The following is a 17,987-nucleotide window of genomic DNA, read 5'->3' as shown; positions in this document are numbered from 1 at the left end:
GAAACTAAAATATTGGCAATTAACTGGCAGAGAGCGATTATTAAGCACCTACGATTCGGCCCAAGACCGATTCTTTCGAAATATTTTTCTAATAATTTATAGAAAGCTTATTCCGCTTACATTATCAACTTTTTTGAAAATTGTGGCATCTATAAGCCTCTTTTACATTAACTGTACACTTCTCGATTATTTTTTTGGCATCACTTAGTCAACTGTCATGGCCTTACTTTAGTAATTCAGTGATGTATTTTACTCATTTTGATTTTTGGTTAATGGTGTTGATTCTGATCAATAAATCATGAGTTGTTTTTAGAACTAAAAATATGGCACCCATTTTAAACACAAATCGGTATATTTTAAAATTGATTCATAAAGTTCTAGAATTTTCTTAGAAAGATGAAATCAATAACCTATAAACCTAGTAATAATTATAATTCTATTAATTAAGGAAACCACTGATTCTCCTAAAGATAAGCAATTTAATTTAAATTAATTAAAGTGGTCCCAATATTTGGGGCCAGAAAAAAATTCAAGAAGACTCATTTAAATTGATCCTCGCCACGGAAATCTTTAGTAAAAGGCGAAAGATTTATTCGTTATGACGAGAATCCAGAGTGGTACCGGAGATGTTATTTCGCCTCCTTCAACTCAGTAAGACGATTTAAGCGATCAACTTATAACATGCAGCGCTCCCTAGTGGTAGCAGATAAGCTCGTAATAATAACCCCAAAAATATATACAAATGATGAATAAGGATACCCATTTTGTAATAACCATATAGGTCCTTACCTATCGCTAAAGATAACATTTGATAAATTCCTTCATAATGGGATGAACTCTAATTGTATTGTAGCGAATTGAGGCATGTCGAATTTTACATCGTGGAATAACGGTCTACAAAATACCCAGAAATATAATCCCAGATGTTGAACACGGGCGGGGTGCCAATTGGAACTCGACACCGAATAGCTGGCGGCAACCCCGAGACGTTTATCTGGGATATTATTGAAGGGTATTTCGGTCATTCAGTGCTCAACTCTCGTTTGGTTAAGACGTGCCACCATCGACTGCCCAAGCCTCGTCTTCAGGTAACTCCGCTGCCATCCTTTTTATCTTTGTATTTTTCTCATTTTTTATATTGTCAATAAATAACGGTCACATCATGTAAACACCACTGTTTCATTTCGATTTACCTCCATTCACCGAGCCACATCATTTTACCCTAAAGTGGTGACCCCGACGTGATCTTTCGCAAAATTGGGTTTGGACTCGTGAATGGAGGGTACGTAGAAAATGGTGTATTTTACGTGACCGTTATATTTTTTTTTTGTTTCAAAATTTTAAATATTTTTTAATTCGATTCCTTTTCAATTTTACCTTCAAGATTCATTTTCATTTTATTCCGATTAATTTCATTATTTCCAATTAATGTTTTAAATTTTTTTGTTTTTGTCAAAATTTTTATTTCACAATCTTTTGAATATTTTTCTATCACTGCTTAATCATCAGCGTATCGGCTAAACATTTCTTTCGGCGCTATGTTTAAATCATAATGTCTTCCTTCGCTCGCCGTCTCCGTCATAATGGCAGATATTTTGATTTAAAAGGCTTTGGGCAGCTTCGGTCGGATACCGTCGTTATTTGTTTTTTATGAATTAACCTAACGTATGTGACTACGGATTAGTCACAGAGCAGCTCCAGAAGCTAGGTACCGATTGCAGTCACCGTAGACTCGTTATGTCTTCGCCGAAGTACCAGAATTGCTAAAGTCTCGTCGTCGAAGAAAATAAGCTACCACGTCGTCGAACAGTCGATCCTCCCACAGCGTCGATTACGGGAGCCCTGTCTGAAGAATAGCTTGTTTTCAACGTCGTCGATGGACCACATTCAAGTGCCAAAGCGACGATGATGCAACGGTATCTGTAGGACCGGAAGATATCAACAGCCGTACCAGATCGCAACAGTACCAACCACAACCGTTTCGAACTATCATATTTTTTCAAAGCCCAGTTTACACAGCACATTTTGTTTGGTATATGTTTTTTTTTGTATTTGATATTTTTTGCAAACATTTTTGTATTTTTGTTGAATTAATTTTATGTAAAATTCTGGCAGGGGAGTATTGTAGCGAATTGAGGCATGTCGAATTTTACATCGTGGAATAACGGTCTACAAAATACCCAGAAATATAATCCCAGATGTTGAACACGGGCGGGGTGCCAATTGGAACTCGACACCGAATAGCTGGCGGCAACCCCGAGACGTTTATCTGGGATATTATTGAAGGGTATTTCGGTCATTCAGTGCTCAACTCTCGTTTGGTTAAGACGTGCCACCATCGACTGCCCAAGCCTCGTCTTCAGGTAACTCCGCTGCCATCCTTTTTATCTTTGTATTTTTCTCATTTTTTATATTGTCAATAAATAACGGTCACATCATGTAAACACCACTGTTTCATTTCGATTTACCTCCATTCACCGAGCCACATCATTTACCCTAAAGTATTATATATTTTGATTATATTTCGATATAAACTCCTTCAGTCATTGGATAATTATTTATATTGAATTACATCTATATATGTTTGATTTCTACTTTTCTACTAAATAAGACTTTTCATTCAAAGTAGAGAATCACAAATATTAATACTTTGTAAACAACATCAATGGCTTTAAATTTATGGAAAATTCATAACCTTGCTTTTTTTCTATGTATTAGTATTGAATACTTCATTTAATATTTTAAAGCAGTGTAGTGGCGTTAAGACTAAATAACACAAGAACCTCGATATTTACTAGTTTCTATCTGTGCTGCTGAAATGAAATCGATCCTTGAAACAAAATGATTAGGGGCAATGGAAATTGAATCACGTACGACAATAATTTGCGAACATCGTGGTGAAACCCCGAAGAAGCATCGTAAAGGGTTGAAAATTTCAGAAGAAAGTGATGCCAAGCATTTAACGAAATAGGAGATAAATTATTTATAATGAGTTACTCGAATTTGCTCGGTCAAACCGTTAATTTTACACATACACATAATTTTACACACATTTAGTGACTCGGCAAATATTTAAAGAGATTAACTGGAAATATTTGATGCATCCAATATATAGTCCAGACCCGCTGGACTGCTACTTGTTCAAGTTTATATACTGCCCTAATTGGTTAAATCTGGCTGCAAAAAAGCTTGCGAAAATCAATCACTAGTGACGGAATTTTGATTGATTCATAATTAATAATTAATTTTTTACGACTTTTATCTTAATCAAAATTAGGTTATACAATTTTAATAACATGTGTAATAACATTTAACAATTAATGTGTGATTATGTAATCTAAGAAGCAACAGTAATTAACATTTTTTTAATTGAAACAGAAAGACTCATATAAATTGATCCTCGCCATGGAAATCTTTAGTAAAAGGCGAAAGATTTATTTGCTCTGGCGAGAAATGAGAGTGCAATAAAATCTTTTTTTATATTTTTATTATACCTTTGTTTTCTATTGGCCTTATAGATTTATTATTATATCATATAGCGAAATGTCAAACGTCATGTAACATTGAGCATTAGGATATTGTAGCTCTAGTTTTTCGTTAACTTATAATATGTAAGATTTACTTAACATATAATAAGCGGTATAATATGTAAACAAACTTAATCTAACTTAGTATTAAATTTAACTTATATTGTGTTTTATAACGTCACTTCATTGATCTTATTTGTTTTTTTATATAACTGCACTTGATTCACACATAGAATGCCACTGTTCGGTGTATTGTTTTTAAGGAAATCTTTCAGATAGTTGCCGAACTAAAAGGTTGCCGACTTGGTTGGCGCCTTTCATAAATCTCGCTTGTATTTTGGAAAGAAAATTGACCTTCTTTGGGTTACTGGTTTCCTTGTGGATTAACATGTTCCTAATGAACTGGAAGGCTCTCAAGATGATCTGTCAGTATGGCATTTGGTCTCACATGCGGAGACTTTAGGTGAATTGTGAGATGAAGTTATACGAAACTTAGTACTCGCATAATTGTATGAATTTGATGAGAGTCTTGTGTAGCAATGTATTGGACTATCCTAGTATCAAATTTTAGTATTAACACTATAATTTGACTTTAATTATTATCCCTCATTGAAAAGTGAAGACGAAGGTCTAATCACATAATTAGTTCGAAATATTAAATTATAGATGAATTATCTATACATACAGATACGAATAAGTTTAAAATCACAGCTTCCCACTAAGTCCCTGATTGTTTAAATTTTAATTTTTCCAGCCAATATAATTACAGTTTTCATTTTCGATCTACATATAGCTCTGAAATGTGAGAAAAGGAGACCTCGCTAATCCACCCTTAGGTTTATACTTCGAAACCTTCGAACTAGTTACAAATAAGTAATTTAATTTCAATCAATTTAGGTGGTTCCAAAAAATAGAACCAAACAAAAAATTCTAACGACTCATTTAAAATTGATCCTCGCCACGGAAATCTTTAGTAAAAGGCGAAAGATTTATTCGCTTTGACGAGAATCCAGAGTGCTAATGAAAATCTAATTTCGCCTACTTCAATTTAGTAAGACGATTTAAGCCTTCAACTTATAACATGCAGCGCTCCCTAGTGGTACCGGATATGTTCATACTAATAACCCCAAAAATATATACAAATTAGGAACAAGATACCCCTTTTGTACTCACCATATAAGTCCCTACCTATCGCTAAAGATAACATTTTGCCAATGTCTGAAGCAATAGCAAAATTAATAATTACCAAAATATTTGATAAATTCCTTTATAATCGGATGAATTAATTGTATTATATATTTTGATTATATTTCGATATAAACTCCTTCAATCATTGGATAATTATTGATATTGAATTATATCTATAGACGTTTGATTTCTACTTTTCTACTAATTAAGGCTTTTCATTAAAGGTAGAGAATCACAAATATTAATACTTTGTAAAATACATCAATGGCTTTAAATTTATGAAATAACCATAACCTTGCTTTTCAAATATTGGCTATTATAAATTTAACCTCTCCGCATTCTATTGTATTGTTATATGACAATTCTTTTAATTATATTTTTAATTTGGTTATCAATATTGTTAAATTAAATTTTTCATAAATATTTTATAAACCATTTTTTAACCATAAACTATCGTTCGTGTAATTTTCATAATTTTCATTAGTTCCTATGTATTAATATTAAATACTTTATTTTATATTTTCAAGCACTCTAGGGGCGTTAAGACTAAATAATTCAAGAACTTTGATATTTACTAGTATCTGTGAATCGCTGCTGAAACGAAATCGATCCATAGTTGAAACAAATGACCACGGGTAGTGGAAATTGAATCACGTACGATAATGATTTGCGATCATCGTGGTGAAAGCCCGAGGACGCTTCATAAAGGGTTAAGAATAATGCCAAGTATTTAAATCGAAAAGAAATAATTTATCATGAGTTACTCTAATTTGCTCGGCTAAATCGTTAATTTTACTCTACTATCAAAAACTGACGCGACTGAAGGAGGGGATAAAAAAGCAACAATTTGTCAATAGGGAAAGGTAAAATATTACACATTTATAGTAACTCGGCATACATTTGGAGGGATTAACTGGAAAAATTTGATGTGTCCACTTATAGCCCAGACCCGCTCGACTGCTATCTGTTCAAGTTTATGTGAAACTTCCCTATTTGGTTATAGCTGGCTTCAAAAGATGCTTGTGAAAATCAATCACTAGTGACGTACTTTCTCACTAGTAATCACACGTGTTATGTTAATCAAAATTACATTATACAAATTCAATAACAAGTGTAATAACATCTAATGTGTGATTAAGTAACCTAAATTGTAACAGTAAATAATTTTTTTAATTGAAACAGAAAAATTCGTTTAAATTCATCTTCACTACGGAAATCTGTTTTAAAAGATTCATTTGCTCTGGTGAGAATTGAGAGTGCTATAAAATCTTTTTTTTTAATTTATTACACTTTGGTTTTCTTGGCCTTACAGATTTATTATTTTTTTAAATAAACGCACCATCATATAACGAAAGGTCTAACGTCATGTAACATTGAACATTAGGACATTGTAGCTCTAGTTTTTAATATGTAAGATTATAATAGTTAACTTATAATATATAAGATTTAACATATAATAAGCCGTATAATATGTAAACAAACTTAATCTAACTTAAAATTAAATTTAACTTATATTGTGTTTTATAACGTCACTTCATTGTTCTAATTTGTGTTTTTTTATATAAATGCACTGGATTCACACATAGGCTGCCACTGTTCGGTGTCTTGTTTTTGAATAAATCTTTCAGAGACTTTTCATTTGTTCTCACCTGCGGAGACTTAAGTGACTGGTGGGATGAATCTATACCAAACTTACTACCCTTATAATTGTACGAATCTGATTAGAGTTTTGTGTAGAATGAAACTTAGAACTAATTACGAATTAGTAATTTATTTTCAATTAATTTAGGTGGTCCCACAAAATGGAACCAGAGAAAAATTCTAAAGACTCATTTAAATTGATCCTCGCCACGGAAATCTTTAGTAAAAGGCGAAAGATTTATTCGCTTTGACGAGAATCCAGAGTGCCATAAAACCTGAAATTTCTTCTACATCAGTGTCGCATGATGATTTGACCAGTTAACTTATAGCATGCAGCGCTATCTAGTAGTATAACTCGACACAAATGTATACAGAGGATGAATAACAATGACCCCTTTTGAATTAACCAAGCAGGTATCAACCCAAAAACCTACAACACCTTTTTGTCTCACTAATTAACAGAATAATATACTGTAATTCAATTTTAATAATCAATGTGATATGCATTTCTTCATCACCTTAGAACTATTATTACTTTCTTAATTTTTTTTTAATTAGTAATAATAATCACAGTATAGCAACTTTTGTGGACTTTATTATGTTCACAAAAACTCAAACATCTAAATTGCTGATTCTCAAATAGAACTATTATATAACTCAGAATATATTGAAAATGTTTTGAAATAGTCCAATGATTTCAGTCATTTAAATTATATTTATTAAAAAAATTAATTAAACAAAGAGGAAAGTGTTGTTCTAATACATGAAAATGTATATATTAGAAATAAAATTAAACTTGAAGTTTAAATTAATTCTTTAATATTAATTTTAAGTAGTTTACCATTAATTTAATTAATAATTAGTGTATTTTAACCTTGTCCAAATAAGATTACTGCATAAGTTCCTTAAACGATTTTCATCATTTGGGTTAAATATAAGGTTCTATATATAAAGTTTGTTTTTCAAATTGATTTAGTATGGTTCCAACAATTTGGAACCTGAGAAAAATTTTAAAGACTCATTTAAATTGATCCTCGCCACGGAAATCTTTAGTAAAAGGCGAAAGATTTATTCGCTTTGACGAGAATCCAGAGTGCCATAAAACCTGAAATTTCTTCTACGTCAGTGTCAGAGGAAACTTACAAAACTACAAATTAAATATAAAATAAAACTAAATGAAAAAAAAACGATTTTTTTTTAATTTTATAAAATTTATTCGCTTTGACGATAATTAAGAGTGTTTTAAAAATCTCTAATTTCACCTACTTGAACCTAGTACCGCGATTTATATGATGCACTTATAACATGGTAAAAGGTAACTTTTTGCAACAATCCCAAGCTCCAGTTAAGTTATTCAACACATTCAAAATATAAAACATTTAACAAAAAATAAAGATTAGTTTTGTTCATTAGTTAATTTAATTTTGTGTATATGTCACAATATTTTATTATTATTTTTGTATTATTTGGACTCGGCAACGACTTCACACTGATCAGATGGTGGTAGTTAAAATAATATTGTAAATAGATAAATAGGTTAGGTATTAAGATAAATTGTGTGATAAATTGATACATAAAAAAGATTGATAAATTATAGTAGAATATAATATACGTGTAGTAGATAGATTAAATAAGTTTTTTGTTTATTTTTATTTAGTTATTACAACGATTATTATGTACATATTTGTCTTTAAAATGTTTTTGTGTTACTGTTTTGTGTTTACTTTTTAGTGAGTCGGTTCAATTTTTTTGTTAAAAAAAATATTTTTCTCTTTTTAACCTTAGATATTCACTCAGTAACTTACGCAGTAATTTTATTAAGTATTACAATGGATATAACATGAAAAGTGCATCGCGTATCAGGAAAAATAGGAATAAAGAAACAATGACTGAAATAAGGAACGCTTCAGACCCCGGGGTCCGCTTCCTAGCGTAGGTGATTTGACAAATGTTCCAACCAAACTAGAAAAAAAAGTTACTGCCCTCGGTGGGAATGAAACCCGCGACCTCCGCGTGTGAGCTTAACGTTCTAACCGTTACACGATAAAACGAGTTACCGGAAATATTTCCACGAGTTTATATATAATACGATTAGTATATAAAAAGCAAACTGAATGGCTTCTACACTGAACTACTTCCTATTTTTTGTTACATCAGTTCAACAATAATATTATACACAATATCTGATTATTTCAGATAAATAATATATGTGAATACTTTATATATGGTGATAACACCATATATACTTTGAAATTTGAGGGTTTCCCTCGATTTCCCACCCTTCCATCATCAGATCTTGACTTGGTTCCAACGGAGGCACCTCGGAAGTGCACTCTTTCGAATCAAAAAATAATTTTGAAAATCTGTACATAATTGACGGAGAAATCGGCGAATATACATTTTAAAAAATGTACAGCCGAACATACAATCTCCTCCTCTTTTGATGTCTGTTAAAAAATATAATAAAGACAGCCGAAGATCCGAATCTATCTTTGAAGTTAATTAAGAAGAATTATTACAATTTTACACTTTAGTTTAGTTAAATATCTGCATATTGTTTAAACAATTATACCATCGCGAATATTAGTTATTTACATTAAATTATTACATTTATATTTATACAGACGTACGAACAATTTCCAAGTAAAAAATAATACCTTTCTACAATCCAGGAGAGATTTTTAAAACAATTGTTACACACGTGTTGAAAATAAATACCATAAATTTAATCTATTTATGCCTCAACAGCTTTCTTCTTTTATTAATATCAAATATCAAGAGAAAAATGATTAAACCGAGAGCACTCTTGGGAAATACAGTTTTTTATAAACCCAGTTGGGTTCAAGACGTTAATAAATTATTATTTCATCCGGAACAGATTAAAAACTTTATATGCCCGCAATGAATTAGTATGACCCTCAGAGAGTTTGAACGTATTTTAACCAACAAATTATATTAGTGAAAATCCGAAGTATAAATGCAAACAACTGTTAAATGAACCAATTTAACTGTTAAATTCGATGGTTGTAGCATTTCTTTACTTAAAATAATATTTTTCCACGCTAATTTCTATTGCTTTTGATTTAGTTTGGAAATATCTGCTAAAAGTCCATCATACATTGTTAGAAACTTATGATGATATTTCCCCGTCATACATCAATTGTCAGTTTTGGTTTAGGATAGTCCGGAGGACCAAACAAGTTTATTGGACCAAAAGCCTTAGGATCGAATGGGACTAAACCATTAATTTTTGCCAGTTTTCATTGTCAGTTACTATATGTAACAAAAAGCTCTTCAAGCCCGACAAACATGGCAACGATTCGACATTGTATTTTCAGACATTGACATTTATATTTCTTTTTAATCGATAGTCTTCTCACATGATCCATTAAACTAGGTGATTTTTTGTCATAAACATGAAATTCACTACTTTAAATCGTTAGAATTATAGCCAACAATTGGAATAGGTCGCAAGACTGGAGAAATCATTTTGGATGTATTCAGAGTTTTCAACCAAGTGTGGCACAATAGCCTAATCTTCAAATCCAAAAAGGTTTACCTAAAAGACCACTAGTTTTACCGGATGATCTAATATCCCTTATTCTGATACTAGGAAGATAGGTCTTTCCAAGTAAAGATCAGTGACTGACTCTTCTCCCAGAAGCAAATATCCGCAGGAATTCCACAAGGTTCTCCGTTAGCCCCGTCCTTGTTCAACCTGTACATGGCCAATTTCCGTGTATAGCATCCTATATCCACTCTGTATAACGACTTTGTATAAAATGCTGGTCCGGTCAGTCTGCTTCTATGGAGCACAGGTGTGGTACAAGTAGTTCTCCGACATATAACTTGCACTACTTCAAGTGTTCTAATCCAATAGAGTCCGCGCGTTACTCAATGTCTCATGGTTTGTGAGAAACGCGAATACCCACCTCGAAATAAGGCATACTGTTCGTCAAAAGCTTCGCGAACATGCTCAGTGTGAGGTTGGCCTTTGGAATCTTGCAACACAAAAACCAACTGATCAAAACACTACCCAATCATCACTCACGGTAGATAATCAAAATACAGCAATAACAGTCGTAACCCAAGGTCTCTGTCGCCCGCAAATCCAAACATCCTGAAAATCATATTGGTTGGTCATGGCATAGTTAGTAAATATACCAACATAAAATATGTTTTAGTTATCTGAAATTGTAGTATATCCAACTTAGTATATCTGTAAAATGTGATCTTCAACTTTTTCGTTATATTTCTTCACTTAATCTTATCAAAAAAGGGTGGTGATGATTAGAGGGACGCTATACACTATTGTAGATATAGCTCCCAACATATGTATGTGTATATCGCTAGAGAACGCCACGTGTTACAACTGTATCAGTTAAATCGCTTTCTTAAATTGAAATAGGCAAATTTCGATCTTTTTCATCACAGTGGATTCTCGTCAGAGAGAATTAATCTTTCGCCTTTCACTAAAAAGCCTATACGTACATGCCTGCTAATACACACATACAAGTTTCCGTTGACTTAAACTGCACGTGCGCACTTGTTCTGTAATCTAGCCTTGGGAGTTTTCTCAATTATTCTTCCTTTTCTGTATACCCTTTGTTTACCTCAGTTGTGGTTAGAAATCATTTATAGGTTAATTTTGTATTCACATTTTCTTGAGGTAATATAAGTATTTCATACGCAAAATTATAAAGGCATATAATGCTAAAATAAGTGTATAAGGTATGAATTATTAGTAAAATATTATCGTTCTATAAAACTAATTTTGTAGATTGCTATGGAACAAAGGATATATTTTTATGTTAATAACATGAAAACGGTAAGAGTGAAATATGATCATGTTTGTATACGTTTTCTGTCTATTTGTTATTATAGTTATATCTTTCTTATTTTACAGATATTTCGAAACATGAAAAAAGCTAAATGTTTAAATGAAGTGTCAAGAATTTTCAGCATAGTGTGTTGGTGATAACATAGTATTTGAAGTTTTGTGATTTATTATTTCTTTCAGGTTATATAACTCCTCGAAGCAGATACATAATGTCGAAATATTATATCATTTAACAAATTTTATTGCAATAATAGAATGTAATCTTAGGTATACATATTTAGAGATATACACACAAACCATATAAATAAAATGTTAAAACAAATATTTGAATCAAAATATCTTATCTTATATTTTCCTTTCGAACTGCTTTTTTGTTAAAATCTCTTAAACACCACATCTATGTTATTAGCAATTTCGATTTTCGAGATTCTTGATTGACTGATTTCGAATCTGTAGATATATTGTCTATTCTGTTATCAATGCCATTTTCCTTATTTGCTTCTTCTGCTTCTCGCGGCGGCTAGGACGACAGAGCCAGAACTTCAAAAATCAGACGAATGAAACATGTGGAACCAAAAATAGTAACTAAAAGTACGAATAAAACAGTCGATGTAAATATTAACAAAATCAGTCAGTGGTGAAAAGTAGTAAAAACAGTCGAACCAAAAATGGCGACTGAAACAGTCGATAGTAAAAAGTAGCCAATTCCAGTCGATAGTTTCCAACACTACTTCAATTAAATTTAAATGGTCCGAAAAATTGAGACCACAAAAAAATTATCAAAGACTCATTTAAAATTGATCCTCCCCACGGAAATCTTTAGTAAAAGGCGAAAGATTTATTCGCTCTGACGAGAATCCAGAGTGACAAAAAAAGTTTAAATTTTAGTACTTTAAATTTAGTAAAGCGTTTTAACCGACACACTTATCGCATGTAGCACCATCTAGTGGTGTAGAAAACATCATATATTTGTACCTAGAGTTGGGAACTATCGACTGAAAACAGTCGATAGTCGCAAAACTGTCGAAACAGCCGAGAGTCAAAAAAATAGTGACAGAAAATAGTAATTACTATTTTCTGACATCACTAATTGAAAAAAAATACACACGAACCATGCATTTGACTGAAAATAGTAATTTACTATTTTCATATTATAGTAATTACTATTTTCAGTCAAATGCATAGTTCGTCTGTTTTTTTTTTTTTCAATTAGTGACGTCAGACGAAAATGTACGAAGATTTTCCTGTATAAATTGTGAGAAAAGAAAGGATGGAGATAATTGCTTGGGGCAGTTAATTTATGTGTTTATTTTTTATGTGTTATTATAAGTGATATGTGATAGTATAAGCGAGACGGAGATGTACATATTCCTTCACGTACTAACTTTAAAAAAGAAAAGGAAAAAAATTACTGAATACTATTAACATGCAATTAATAATTTCATAATGTGTGGATTTGTAAAAACGAATGGATAAAAACTAAAGATGTACAAAAACCATAAATACTAAAACATACCTAATCATAGAAAAAAAGCTAATTCATGACATTATTAAAAATGATCGCACAATAACTACTAGAGCTTTTTTAAATAAAGTAAATATTTTATTTATTTTTGAACGGAAATATTTGTTAACAAAAATTGAGAGAGTAATCGAAATATTACCTATTATTGTCATAAAAACAGTCAAAAGTATTTTATTACTTATCATTCACAATTTTAATCTTTTTACCCTATTACATTAACAATCTTGAAAAATATCGTTCCAAAATGCTGCTGCATTAATATAGAACATACTGTTATTTACAAGCAAACTACCAAAAAAAACTACATATTTTACATATAAATCTATGTAAGCATAAATTGGGTACATTTTTGTCAAGGTCGCGGCTAGGACGCCAGAGCCAAAACATTAAAAATCAGTCGAATGAAACTAGTAGAACCAAAAATAGTAATTAAAAGTACACGACTGAAACAGTCGATGAAATAGTAACACAACCAGTTGACTGAAACAGTCACTGGTAAAATGTAGTAAAATCGGTCGAAACAAAAATAACGACTGAAACAGTCGATAGTAAAAGCTAGTCAAACAGTTCCCAACACTAATCATAAACAACTTATTTTGAATTGGATTAAATGGTCCTCAAAAATGGGACCAGAAAAAAATTCTAAGAGACTCATTTAAATTGATCCTCGCCACGGAAATCTTTAGTAAAAGGCGAAAGATTTATTCGCTCTGACGAGAACCCAGAGTGATAACATAAAACAAATTTTAGTTTTTTCAATTTAGTCAGGCGATTTAACCGGCGTACTTATAGCATTCAGCGCCCTCTAGTGATATTATATTATTGTATCCCTAATTCATCAGTGCCGTCACATCAATAACCTCTTGATATATAATCACAATAGTATGTACTTGAGAAAAAAGTAAACGTAAAAATATTTCATTCAAACTCTTACATTAATTAGAAATACTATTTTTACAATTGTAAAGTTATTTACCTTATAACAAAGACTGCATTCCAATCATGGCTCGAGGATTAGACGTATTTGCTGGGTTTGACGAAAGCTTATAGGCCTACATTGTATTTTTAAAGAAAGGTTATTGTAGACCAAAGGCGTTAAGTGTATGACCAAAGGCGTTAAGTGTTAAACGTCTTGTGTTTAATCAAATTAATTACAAATCTAATTTAATCGAATTCAGTATTGAGATAAAATACTTATTTGCATCTTGATATTTTATAAAATAAATCTTCACATAAAAAAACTCCAAAGCCCTTTCTAATTCACTAATAATTCTTCATCTAAACTAGTTTATCCCACATGCAAAGATTATTAACCATCCCAGGGCATAAATTTGATAAATAAGATTATTAATAACTAATCTGATCTATTTGAACTGCCTAAAATAGATCTCTTTAAATATATTATTATATGTTTTGTTAGAGTTGAAAACAATTGTTCTTAATTTTTCGTTTATCTATGCAATACAATTAACCACTATGACAATTTTTCCTATGAACTGAATTGAAGAGAAAAAAATTAAATTGTTAATTAAAGCCAACTACAATCATTATACGCTACATCTATAATTAATACTTAAGATTATGTAATTAAAAGTAAGCTAATTATATTTTCAATTGGTTTGAAAATGGCCTCAGATATTGAGGCCAGAAAAAAATTCAAAAAGACTCATTTTTAGAAGATTTATTCGCTTTGACGAGAGTCCAGAGTAACAAAAAATTCAAATTTAATCTAATTAAATGTATTATGGCGATTCAACCGATATACTTATAGCATACAGCGCTATCTAGTAATGTAAAATTATTATATGTTTGCATCCCTAATTCAACAATAGCATCACATCAACGCCCTCTTGATATATAATCCAGATAGTGTCTACCTGATATAAAGAAAGTAAATGCAAAAATCTTATGTGTGGTCCGTTACATTAGTTTTTTATTGGTATATCATTTTATTTATTTAATATATAGGGAGTTTATTTTTTATATTCATATTAATAATGCCATTTCTATAGTTTAAAAATAATTTGCCTTTATGTCATGAACTGAATGAAATCCTTGGTCACACTTACGTAATTTCTTTCTATTCCAATCAAGATTCGAGGAATATACGTGTTTCCTGTGTTTACCAAAAACTTACATGCGATAATCTTTAATCATTAACAATATTAAACAACATATGAAAAGAAGACATTAATTTGTCACGTAATAAACGTTTGTCACAAAGCATTAGTTGCGATTTTATGTGTTACTTTAATGCATTAAAGCAACAACAGAAGCAGAGAGGAAAAGGTGCGATTATAACTTCAAGTTTACACGAAGATAATTTTATAGATCTTAATATAGGAGGAAAAAAGAAGCCATCTATCATGAGTGGATCAATCAAGGTGGGTAGAAATTCTCCGTTGGCCCGTGGCAGTTGTTTTTGTCATGTTTAATATTAGAGAAATCAATACTCATGAATGGCTACTCAGTCAGAAAAGTAACCGGCAAAACTATAAATCCGCAATGATCAAGATATTATTCGAAGAAAGACATTTTTAAAAAATCACACGTATTGGTACCTAATATGGGTTTACGAAATTTACAGATATCTGGCATTCATGCCAGCCTATAACAAGGTCTAGAAACAATTATGCCCGTAGACCAATTACAATAGAAAGAAGAAAATAAAAATGCAAAAGGTTTCAAATTTGCATAGAATAAAGACGTTTAACAAAATATGATTATAAAATATGTAAAAAAAATTCCTTATACACATAAAAAGCTTTTTCACTTAATACTGTCAAATATTGTCACAAGATGACGTAAATGAAGATCTGGTATAATATACATGGTTCTGAATATTTTTATTAAAATAAACTTAGATTTTTGAAAAATTAGTTCACTTTAGTTTGATAGGGGGCTAGTTCGTTATTCAATAATTTATATTTAATGTATCCTAATAGTTCTTATAGGATAGAATGCACTTAAGAAATATATAAGCATTATAACATTTTACCTGAAGTGTGGGAGAATATCAAACACATGATCATTTTAATATCGCACCCGATTTTACTGATCGTATGTTATTGTCTGACGAAAGATTAGGTTAATCAAACATAGGTTGAGGCATGTCGAATTTTACATCGTGGAATAACGGTCTACAAAATACCCAGAAATATAATCCCAGATGTTGAACAAGGGCGGGGTGCCAGCAGCGCCAACTAGAACCCGATAACGAATAGCTGGCGGCAACCCCGAGACTTTTATCTGGGATGTTATTGAAGGGTATTTCGATTCATTCAGTACTCGACTATCGTTTGGTTTAGACGTACCACCAGCGACTGCCCAAGCCTTGTCAACAGGTAACTCCGCTGTCATTCGTTTTATTTAATTGTATTTTTCACATTTTTTATATTGCTAATAAATAACGGTCACATAATGTAAACACCACTGTTTCATTTCGTTTTACCTCCATTCACCGAGCCACATCATTTACCCTAAAGTTTAAATAACAATAAATAACTTATAGTAAATTAGTAGGACCTATTTTTCCGCTATATCGATAAAATAAGCCGACATTTTTTTGGTTAATGACTATTTTCTTCAGTTGACAAAATATCGATGTCTTTAAAACTCCGCTATTACTCAAATTATCGAAGGTGATATATATTTATATATCACTTTCCTTTTTACTTTCCTCTTCCGATATGCATTCATACAAATTATCTTAAATTATCTAAAATGGTCCCCAAATTAGGAACCAGAAAAAAATTCTAAAGACTCATTTTAAGTTGATCCTCGCCACGGAAATCTTTAGTAAAAGGCGAAAGATTTATTCGCTTTGACGAGAATCCAGAGTAAAAAAACCGTTGAAATTACGCGTACTTCAATATAGTCAGACGATTTAACCAATCCATTTATAACACGTAGCGCTATCTAGTAGCAGACACTTAAAATGTTAGGTGGTAGTATACCTAATTCGAGCATACAACAACAAAATGAATGCTCTCTTGCGATAAAATCTACCTGAAGAAAAAGAAATGTATATTCTCTGAAGAGTAAAATTCTGCAAGTAAGATTCCCTTTAATTATATAATTATCCTGATAATTATTTTTTTATCCTACTTTTATTCAATATTTGTCGCAAATCTTGTATCGTTGTCTTAAATCCTTTTTTTTTAATTATATCCGTATATATATCCGTTAATTATATATATTTACAAATTAATTTTGTATACTTACCGATATTTTTTAATTAATTGCATATACTAGATATATATAGTACTATCTTAATTTATAAACTTGATTTATTTATATTATTCAGTTGTACTTGCATCAATATACAAGGAGAACGAGTGTAGAATAAGTACATCAGTATGTATTTCACAAATTAGTAAATAATAGAAATTTAAGTAATTAGTAAGTTCAGATTAAACACTTATTTATATACTGTACAAGTTCATGTGATTTAATTCCCTTTAAACTTCTGATTTCCTGCGTATTGTCCCGTAGCTGCGTAGCTTCAACGCTGCTGTGATTTAGTAATCTTATTTCATGTTCTAAGACGAAATCTAGGATAACTGAATATATATATTTGATTTCGAGGTCATCGTGTAGTTGGTTAAGTAGCGATAAGTATTGGTAATTAATAGAAGAAGTTTTCTATCCCATATTTGAACCCCATAAATCTAAATTTGCTTTATAAACAGACTGATAACCCAATATTTTTTAAGTCAAGTTGGAAATATCTTCCAACTAACTAATACATTTCTTTCATTTTGATTCTGATGTGCTCTGTTTCTGGTCTAACGTAATATGTCTTTCCGAAAGGAATCGCTTTAAATTCATAGCTTCTGAACAAATCTTGTATTATTTAAATTATTTTGTTTGTTAAAACAATACTTTGAACCTTCCTGATTTTTTATATTTAAATATGTAACCGAAATGAGAAAAAAGCATCTAGAATAAATGAAAATATATCACATAATCGTTATTTAAATAAATTTAAGTTAACAGTATTTTTAATTAAAATGTCTGTGTCCCAAAAAATGGAAATCTAAAGATTTCTTCAAATTTACCCAAATAACGAAAGCTTTATCGAAAGGACAAAAAAGAAAAGCGAAACATACTTCGCAAAATGTTAATGATTACTAATCGTTTGTCTCTTTTGAAGCATTTAAAAGTACTGATCAGTTTCATGTACATACCTTTAATAAAGCTAGAGAAGTTATGAATGGTTATAATCGGCATTTTTAATTATAATTGAACTTCAAAATTGAACAAC

General features: G+C 30.9%; 7 non-coding genes and 1 pseudogene across 7 annotated transcripts; all 8 read right to left on the bottom strand.

The window, feature by feature from the left end:
* Positions 1-499: 499 nt before the first annotated feature.
* LOC143194514 (U5 spliceosomal RNA) lies at positions 500-618 on the bottom strand. The gene has a single exon (XR_013005354.1). It is a non-coding gene; the product is annotated as a U5 spliceosomal RNA (small nuclear RNA).
* Positions 619-3,351: 2,733 nt separating this feature from the next.
* Positions 3,352-3,463, bottom strand: LOC143194496 (uncharacterized; annotated as a pseudogene).
* Positions 3,464-4,425: 962 nt separating this feature from the next.
* Positions 4,426-4,545, bottom strand: LOC143194503 (U5 spliceosomal RNA). Its single transcript, XR_013005343.1, has one exon. It is a non-coding gene; the product is annotated as a U5 spliceosomal RNA (small nuclear RNA).
* A 1,960-nt stretch (positions 4,546-6,505) lies between these two features.
* LOC143194494 (U5 spliceosomal RNA) lies at positions 6,506-6,623 on the bottom strand. The gene has a single exon (XR_013005336.1). It is a non-coding gene; the product is annotated as a U5 spliceosomal RNA (small nuclear RNA).
* Positions 6,624-7,334: 711 nt separating this feature from the next.
* On the bottom strand, positions 7,335-7,453 carry LOC143194537 (U5 spliceosomal RNA). The gene has a single exon (XR_013005369.1). It is a non-coding gene; the product is annotated as a U5 spliceosomal RNA (small nuclear RNA).
* A 4,490-nt stretch (positions 7,454-11,943) lies between these two features.
* LOC143194495 (U5 spliceosomal RNA) lies at positions 11,944-12,063 on the bottom strand. Its single transcript, XR_013005337.1, has one exon. It is a non-coding gene; the product is annotated as a U5 spliceosomal RNA (small nuclear RNA).
* A 1,269-nt stretch (positions 12,064-13,332) lies between these two features.
* On the bottom strand, positions 13,333-13,451 carry LOC143194492 (U5 spliceosomal RNA). Its single transcript, XR_013005334.1, has one exon. It is a non-coding gene; the product is annotated as a U5 spliceosomal RNA (small nuclear RNA).
* A 2,994-nt stretch (positions 13,452-16,445) lies between these two features.
* LOC143194526 (U5 spliceosomal RNA) lies at positions 16,446-16,564 on the bottom strand. The gene has a single exon (XR_013005362.1). It is a non-coding gene; the product is annotated as a U5 spliceosomal RNA (small nuclear RNA).
* Positions 16,565-17,987: the final 1,423 nt, after the last annotated feature.

Source organism: Rhynchophorus ferrugineus, unplaced genomic scaffold (genome assembly GCF_030347505.1).
Source record: "Rhynchophorus ferrugineus isolate W39M unplaced genomic scaffold, kcgeb_rfMv2 rfM3, whole genome shotgun sequence".
In the NCBI taxonomy this organism is placed as follows: Eukaryota; Metazoa; Arthropoda; class Insecta; order Coleoptera; family Curculionidae; genus Rhynchophorus; species Rhynchophorus ferrugineus.
This window is presented reverse-complemented; position numbering and strand designations above follow the sequence as displayed.